The sequence below is a fragment of the Lampetra fluviatilis genome, chromosome 40 (assembly GCF_964198595.1).
Source record: "Lampetra fluviatilis chromosome 40, kcLamFluv1.1, whole genome shotgun sequence".
NCBI lineage: Eukaryota > Metazoa > Chordata > Hyperoartia > Petromyzontiformes > Petromyzontidae > Lampetra > Lampetra fluviatilis.
In genome coordinates this window covers 9,866,188-9,874,480 of record NC_136314.1, presented here as the reverse complement: position 1 = coordinate 9,874,480, position 8,293 = coordinate 9,866,188, and the positions used below count along the sequence as shown (strand labels likewise).

The 8,293-nt window shown below is 57.4% G+C and overlaps 1 protein-coding gene across 1 annotated transcript in view; it reads right to left on the bottom strand.

Moving 5' to 3' along the window:
* The window catches only part of LOC144946265 (metabotropic glutamate receptor 2-like), a 92,567-nt gene extending 90,462 nt beyond the window's left edge, over positions 1–2,105 (bottom strand). Inside the window, 1 exon segment of the mRNA XM_078875158.1 lies at positions 2,058–2,105. The gene's annotated coding sequence lies outside the window, so the exon portion shown is untranslated.
* Positions 2,106–8,293: the final 6,188 nt, after the last annotated feature.

Sequence of the window (8,293 nt, the reverse complement as noted above, 5' to 3'; positions counted from 1 at the left end):
CCACTCCTCTCCCCCACTCCCTCCCTCCCCCACTCCCTCCCTCCCCCCACTCCTTCCCTTCCCCCCCCTCCCTCCCCCACTCCCCTCCCCCCACTCCCCTCCCCCACTTCCTCCCCCCTCCCTCCCCCCCTCCCTCCCCCACTTCCCTCCCCCCACTTCCTCCCCCACTCCCTCCCCCCCCCCCTCCCCTCCCCCACTCCCTCCCCCACGTCCCTCCCCCCCACTCCCTCACCCACTCCCCCCACTCCCTCCCCCACTCTCTCTCCTCCCTCCCTCCCCCACTCCCTCCCCCACTTCCCTCCCCATCCCCCACTCCCTCCCCCCACTCTCTCCCTCCCTCCCTCCCCCACTCCCTCCCCCACTCCCTCCCCCACTTGCCCCCATTCCGGTGGCTACAACGCGCCGCCACCTCTCCGCGTGTCACGAGTCTAGTCCCTGGCACAAAACAATAAATCATTCATCTAAAAACTACAAAAAAATCGATTTGTAATTAGAATTCTGAACATCCTGTACGCCTGCTCCCTTGGTTCTAATCGCACCGAGCCCATAAAATAAAAAAAAATACTTTGCGATGTTAAGCGTGATATTTAGGATAGATAAAAGTCCATTATTTTCAACAGATGTAAGTTGCCACGCATTCCATTGGTATTCATTACAAATCAATAAGCACGTTCGTCATCAAGATACGTTGAAGACTATTCTTAATTACAATTAGCAGCGCTCGCAGAATTATCGTCATCACCATCGTCACCATCATCACCATCATCGTCATCACCATCATCGTCATCACCACCATCACCATCATCGTCACCATCATCATCGCCATCACCATCGTCATCATCATCATCGTCACCATCACCATCGTCACCACCACCATCGTCACCATCACCATCACAATCACCATCATCGTCATCACCATCATCGTCACCATCATCATCATCATCACCATCACCATCATCGTCATCACCACCATCATCGTCATCATCACCATCGTCACCATCACCATCGTCACCACCATCACCATCATCGTCATCACCATCATCGTCATCACCATGATTGTCGGTCAAGCCGTCGTGGCAGGAACTCTGCCATCAATGAGTGGAGTGAGTCGGTGCCACATTCCATCTCGGTCTCACAATCCCCTCAAGAGTTGTTTTCAAGAGGATCATTCGTTAGAGATGCTTGGCCAATGATATTTTATTTTTAAAAGAAACGTATATATATAATCAGCAAGTTGGCGGGAAAAACAAGATCACTTCTCACGTGTGGATTTCGCTCTCTTGCTGTCTCGCTGTCTCTCTTCATGAGCAGTGAATCCGCGTGGCGCGCCATGGGGAAGCGGCCAGGGCAAGAGGCGGATGCGGGATTCTACTCTGGGCTGTGTCCGTTCATCCGTCGGTTTGTCTGTAGGTTTGTCCATCTTCGTGTGAGTCCATCCGTTTGTCAAGCAATCAGTCCGTCCATTCCTCCGTTTATCAATCCATCCTTCCGCCCATTCCTCCGTTTGTCCATCAATGTGTGAGTCCATCCGTCTGTCAACCTATCCGTTCGTCCACCCCTCGATTTGTCCATCTGTCTGTCTGTGTGTCCTTCAGTCCCTCCCTTTGTCAATCTGTTTGCAACAACGCTGAGATCAACATGGCCCGGTTATCTGTGGGGTAAAGTGCCGAACGGCAATGCGAGTTTTATGCTTTGCATTCGTTAAATGTTGGATCGTCTTTATGAGGATAAGGGTGACAGAGGGACAGGCGGACAGATGGACAAATGGACAGATGGATGGATAGAGAAACAGACAGACGAACGGAGGGTCAGTTGGGAGGCGTGAGCCAGATGAACCCCGGCCAGAGAGGTCGCGAGTGACCCGGAGTGACCACAGCAGTGGCAAGCACGCAGAGAGCCCCCAGCAGCGGAGTGAGCACAGCAGTGGCAAGCATGCAGAGAGCCCCCAGCAGCGGAGTGAGCACAGCAGTGGCAAGCACGCAGAGAGACCCCCAGCAGCGGAAACAGTGGCAGCAGCGGCAGCACCCCCACGATCGACCCCCCCCACCACCACTCACCACGTGCTCGCCGCGGGGACAGCAGTAGGGGTGAGCGCTCTCTCCTCACCAGGGGGTATAGCGCTCCTCACCAGGGGTGGTGAGCGCTCCTCACCAGGGCCGTTGAGCTCTCCTCACCAGGGATGGTGAGCGCTCCTCACCAGGGCTGGTGATCGCTCCTCACCAGGGCTGGTGACCTCTCCTCACCAGGGCTGGTGATCGCTCCTCACCAGGGCTGGTGATCGCTCCTCACCAGGGCTGGTGATCGATCCTCACCAGGGCTGGTGATCGCTCCTCACCAGGGCTGGTGAGCGCTCCTCACCAGGGCTGGTGATTGCTCCTCACCAGGGCTGGTGAGCGCTCCTCACCAGGGCTGGTGAGCGCTCCTCACCAGGGCTGGTGAGCGCTCCTCACCAGGGCTGGTGATCGCTCCTCACCAGGAGTGGTGACCTCTCCTCACCAGGGCTGGTGATCGCTCCTCACCAGGGCTGGTGAGCGCTCCTCACCAGGAGTGGTGATCGCTCCTCACCAGGGCTGGTGAGCTCTCCTCACCAGGGCTGGTGATCGCTCCTCACCAGGAGTGGTGATCGCTCCTCACCAGGGCTGGTGATCGCTCCTCACCAGGGCTGGTGATCGCTCCTCACCAGGAGTGGTGATCGCTCCTCACCAGGGCTGGTGAGCTCTCCTCACCAGGGCTGGTGATCGCTCCTCACCAGGAGTGGTGATCGCTCCTCACCAGGAGTGGTGATCGCTCCTCACCAGGGCTGGTGAGCTCTCCTCACCAGGGCTGGTGATCGCTCCTCACCAGGAGTGGTGAGCGCTCCTCACCAGGAGTGGTGATCGCTCCTCACCAGGGCTGGTGAGCTCTCCTCACCAGGGCTGGTGATCGCTCCTCACCAGGAGTGGTGAGCGCTCCTCACCAGGGCTGGTGAGCTCTCCTCACCAGGAGTGGTGAGCGCTCCTCACCAGGGCTGGTGAGCTCACGCTGCTGCTGCTGCTGCTCCGTGCTGGGCGCGCGCCGATCGGCACTGAGCATCGCGGTTGCCATGGCGAGGGGAGGGGGCCGAGGGGAGGGGGTGGAGTGAGCGCCGATTATTTGGTTGGAGCGAGCGGATTGGTCGGTATTGTGGTGGTGGTGGAGGCGGTGGTGGTGGAGAGGGTGGTTGTGGTGGTGCTCGAGGCCGTAGTGGTGGTAGAGGCGGTGGTGGTGGAGAGGGTGGTTGTGGTGGTGGTAGAGGTGGTGGTAGAGGCGGTGGTGGTGGAGAGGGTAGTGGTGGTGGTGGTAGAGGTGGTGGTAGAGATGGTGGATGGTTATGATGGTGAAGGAGGTGGGAGTTGTAGAGGTGGTGGTGTACGTAATTGAGGGGGTGGTCGATGTAGTGTAGTGTGGGTGGGTGGAGGTGGTTGAGTGTGGGTGGAGGTGGGTGAGTGAGTGTGGTTGAGTGTGGGTGGGTGAGTGAGTGTGGTTGAGTGTGGGTGGTTAAGTGAGTGTGGGTGGTTGAGTGAGTGTGGGTGAGTGTGGGTGGTTGAGTGAGTGTGGGTGAATGTGGGTGGTTGAGTGAGTGTGGGTGAGTGTGGGTGGGTGAGTGAGTGGGGGTGAATGTGGGTGGGTGAGTGAGTGTGGGTGAGTGTGGGTGGTTGAGTGAATTTGGGTGAGTGAGTGTGGGTGAGTGTAGGTGGGTGAGTGAGTGTGGGTGAGTGTGGATGGTTGAGTGAATTTGGGTCAGTGTGGGTGATTGAGTAAGTGTGCGTGAGTGTGGGTGGTTGAGTGAGTGTGGGTGAGTTTGGATGGTTGAGTGAGTGTGGGTGTGTGTGTGTGGTTGAGTTAGTGTGGGCAAGTGTGGATGGTTGAATGAGTGTGGGTGAGTTGGGGTGGTTGATTATGGCAAAACAACCCCCTACCTCTTCGTGGTGCTGGTAACCCCTCCACATTCAATTAATTACCACTAACCCACGACCACAAAATGTAATAAATATTCTTGTGCCGGAGGCCCCGGGAGGACAGGCGTCTATGACGTCTCCTGGCCAAACCCCATTTGGCGGAGCCAGGAGACTGAATCTTTACCCTCGGGGCTCCTCCAGAAACAACAAAAAACCACTACGTGTGGCCACGTGGATTGTTTGAATGCTCACAGCGGAGGAGAGGCTGCCACTCCTCTGTCGGGAGATGGACCGGTACCACCGAGATCTCTGTGGTATTCAGGTCTGGTGGACCGGCTCTGGCTCCTGCCACCCAGAGGGGTGGACAGCCCTCTACTTGGAGCAGGAGACTGCCTAACAACAGGGTGTGGCTCTTCTTCTGAATAAAAAATGATGGGGGCTTAGGAAGGTGGCGGTGCGGTGTGGGAAGCCCTAAGCCCCAGACTACTTTGGGCTCACCTTCCCATCAACCAGAGGCGAGGAGTGGTGGTCGTGGTTACTTATGCCCCCACTGAAGACGAATATCCGTGGAGGGAAGCAGGCAAGACCGATGAGTCGATGCCTTCTATGACCTCCTGTCACAGCTGCTAGCTAAAGTGGCCCTTCGGGATAAAGTCATCTTGTTGGGTGACTTCAATTCCCGAGTTGGTCATGATCCTGGTACCTAGTCTGGAGTAATTGGAAGGCATGGGCCAGATCAGCTCAATAACAACGGCAGGAGGCTGCTAGATTTATGATCAGCTATTGGGTTTGTAATTACCAACACGCTGTTCCAGCATCGGCACATCCACACCACATCATGGATGCATGCCGGGTCCAAGCAAGAACATCTGCTGGACTACATGTCCTTGACACCAGCACCTACCGTGGAGCTGATCTGCCCACTGACCATCGACTTGTCATGTGTAAGATGCACCTGCCATTATTGCACTCCGGTGGATGGTGTACACCCAGGACCCCATTCCAACCCTTAGTGGCATGGTCTCAGCTAGCTGATGAAAGTTGCAAGCCAGAATTTCATCATCGCTTGCGGCTGGGGTTGGCATCGTCTCCCACTCCTCCTGATGTCGAGGGGAAATGGACGGGGTTTAGGACTGTGGCTCATGCAGCTGCAATGACTGCTTTGGGTACACGTTCCAGACCTCCCCAGAGACCCTGGCTGACAGAGGTGGTGTTCAAGCTGGCTGAGAAAAAGCGACAGGCCCACTCTCATCCGCTTTAGCATCCCACATCAGAGAATGAGGAGGCTTCGCTCGGAGGTTTGGAGAGCCATGGGCGCTGCAAGGATGGGTGGTGGTCGCGGGTTGCTGAGGAGATGAAGTCTGCCTCAGTGGCCCGCGATCACAAATCCCTATTTAATTCCATCAAAAAATAAACCTGCAGCGCCACACCTATGACCATCATTAGGTTGGAAAAACGGTGATCCAATCTCCGGCCCCCAGGAACAGGTTTGCAGATTTGCTGAGCATTTCTGTGAGGTCCTGGGGGAGGGGAAATCCCTCATCTAGGAAGACATCGTGGCACAAAGTGGGGGTGAACCTGCTGAAGCTGCTGTGCCTCAAATATTGGAAGAGGTCACCCCCTGTAAGTGGCTGGCTGAGGTGCCATCTGTCGAGGAAGTGTAATAAACGACTCTGTCAGGCTCTCTTGGTCTCCGTTGTCGTTTATTTAGGTTCTTCGTATTGCACCCCGCTGGTCCTCGGCTGGACCCGCGCCGCCTCCGCCGCGCGCCCCGCGCACGCTCCGTGTGGCCCGCACTCGCTGGTGGCCACTCCGCTCTCTCTGTGTGCCCCGCACACGCCGCCAGCAACACCGCTCGCTCCGTGTGCCCCGCACACTCCGCTAGTCACTCATTAGCCACGCGTGCCCCGCACTTTCTGCTAGCCCCTCACACACCGCTAGCCCCATCTACCCCACGCACAAAGCTGGCCGACGGTCTGCGTCAGTCTTCGACCACGTGGCAGATGGCGCCGCTCCTCCCGCACTGCCCAGCGTGGCTTCCCCTATTCTCGCTCCGTTCCGACTCCTCGATCTATTCCGGCTCTCTCCCTATATCCTTCCCATCACGTGACCCTGACTCCTCCTTCCCGTACTACCCCCGTCTCCGCCCCCCATTCACCTCGTCTCCCATTGGAGCCGAGGTGAGCAGTGGCTCCTCCCACACGCTCCACCGACCAGGCTCCGCCCCCCAATGATCCAGGCCGTGTGATTGGCGCGGAGGCCAGCAACCACCCCATTTATGCTCGCATTACATGACCCCCCCCCCCCCTGATGAAAAAGCCAGCCGTCCCCGGCTGCAGCAGAACAATAATAATGCGAGCAACAACATGACAATCAGGAATCACAAGACATAACGGAGATTAGAACAACAACAATTAACAAAAGGGGAGAGACTTAGAACGAGTGCGGGTCGCCGGCTCGTCTTGCACGGGGGGCGGCCCCCGCACAGACCGTGATCTTGACAGATCATGGTGGAGGCTTGTCAATCCCAGCGTTTCGTTCCCCAGAGAGGCCCAACATCGGGGCCTCCTGCAACTGCACCCGCAGTGGGGTTGGAGGGGCAGCGGGGTCAAGTGTCCCCATCACCGTGGTAGGCCCACCCAGTGCAGGAATCCCTGTGTCCGGCAGGATCACAGCCGGTCCGTCTACAGGAGGCACAACAGGTGCGCTTGCAGGTTGAACAGGTAAGGTCAGTGGCGCGTCGGCCGCGACAGACACTGGCAAGGCAACATTATGAGATGACGCATCCACCCGCGGGGCCACGTAGGTTTTCAATCGAGACGTATGAACGTACCAGTGCCGCGATCCGAACCGAACACACGCGGACTGCAGACTAGGAAACTCAATAAGCACAACCGGCCCCTGCCACGGTTTGTGCAACTTAGGGGAGGTCCCCACCGGTACCTGTGGGCAGTGCAGCCAGGCCATGTCCCCCACCCGCCAGGGGGACTCACCATGCGAGCGCCGTGCACAACGTTCGTTCCGGGCCTGGGTCTTGGCCGTAGCCATTCGGGCCGCCTCCCGCACCTCTGCCACGCGATGAACGGTGTCCCGAATATACTCAGGGAGAGGCTTGACAGGACCCTTCGCCCGCGTGCCCAGTTACACTTCCACCGGCGGCACATTCTCGCGGCCGTACACCAAAAAGAAAGGTGAGTACCCCGTCGACGCATGTGGCGTCATCCGGTATGCGGAGAGCACCCCAGGGATATGCAAATCCCAATCAGCCTGCTTTTCGCTAACCGTATGACAGAGCATGGTCGACAGGGTCCGATTCAGCCGTTCAACCATCCCATCCGTTTGCGGATGGTAGGGAGACGTCCGAACCTTCTTGGTCCCCAGTGCAGCGCACACCTCGATCAACAGTTTGGAAGAAAAATTTCGCCCTTGGTCCGAGAGCAACCTTTCCGGTGCCCCTTTGTCCATTACGTATCCGAACAGGAACGCCTCCGTGATAGACGCCGCTGACTGGTCGGCCAAGGGCCAGGCCATCGGTCAGCGGGAAAGATATTCCACCCCGACCAACAAAAATGTATTCCCCCGAGCGGACGGCGGAAAGGGCCCCAAAATATCCAACGCCACCAACTCGTTAATCCGTGACACCTGTATGGACTGCACTGGTAGAACATATGGGTGTTTAGGCGGTTTCCGCCGAGCACAGTCGGAGCACGCCCGAATGTGCCCGACGACATCAGTCGTCATGCCGTGCCAAAAATAATCCCGCTGTAACGTCAACAAGGTTTTCTGCACCCCGAGATGTAACAACTTCTCAGAGTGCAGAGTCCGAATCAACTCATATCGCAACGACGACGGCACAACAAGACGCCAGCGATCGTGCAAGCCTTCTCTCCACATCAACAAGCCATCATGGAGAGCAGCTCCCGGCGTCCCATTGGACAGCGGCCCTCCTCTCTCCTTCACAGCCCGACCCCGCAAGGCCCCCAGTGACTCATTGAGCAATTGCTCGCGAACCCATACAGAACGCGGCAAATTCAAAACCCCATCAGCCGGTTCCGGACACGCGGGAGCCTCAGGCACCTCCACAGTGGACATAACAGGCTGCGGGGGCTGCAGAAACCGCGTGCACCTATTCGTGCCTGAAGCACAGGCGCAAGGGGGCCCCTGCGGCAATCTGGAGAGCGCGTCCGTGTTTGCGTGACGCGATCCTTTACGATACTGAATCTAAAACAAAAATTCCTGCAAGGTTTCCAACCATCGTGCCAATTGGCCAGACGGTTGGTCAACCCTCAGGGAATATTGCAAAGCCGCATGGTCCGTGCGCACAATAAACTTATGGCCGTATAAATACGGGTGATATTGACGAAGAAAATGCACCA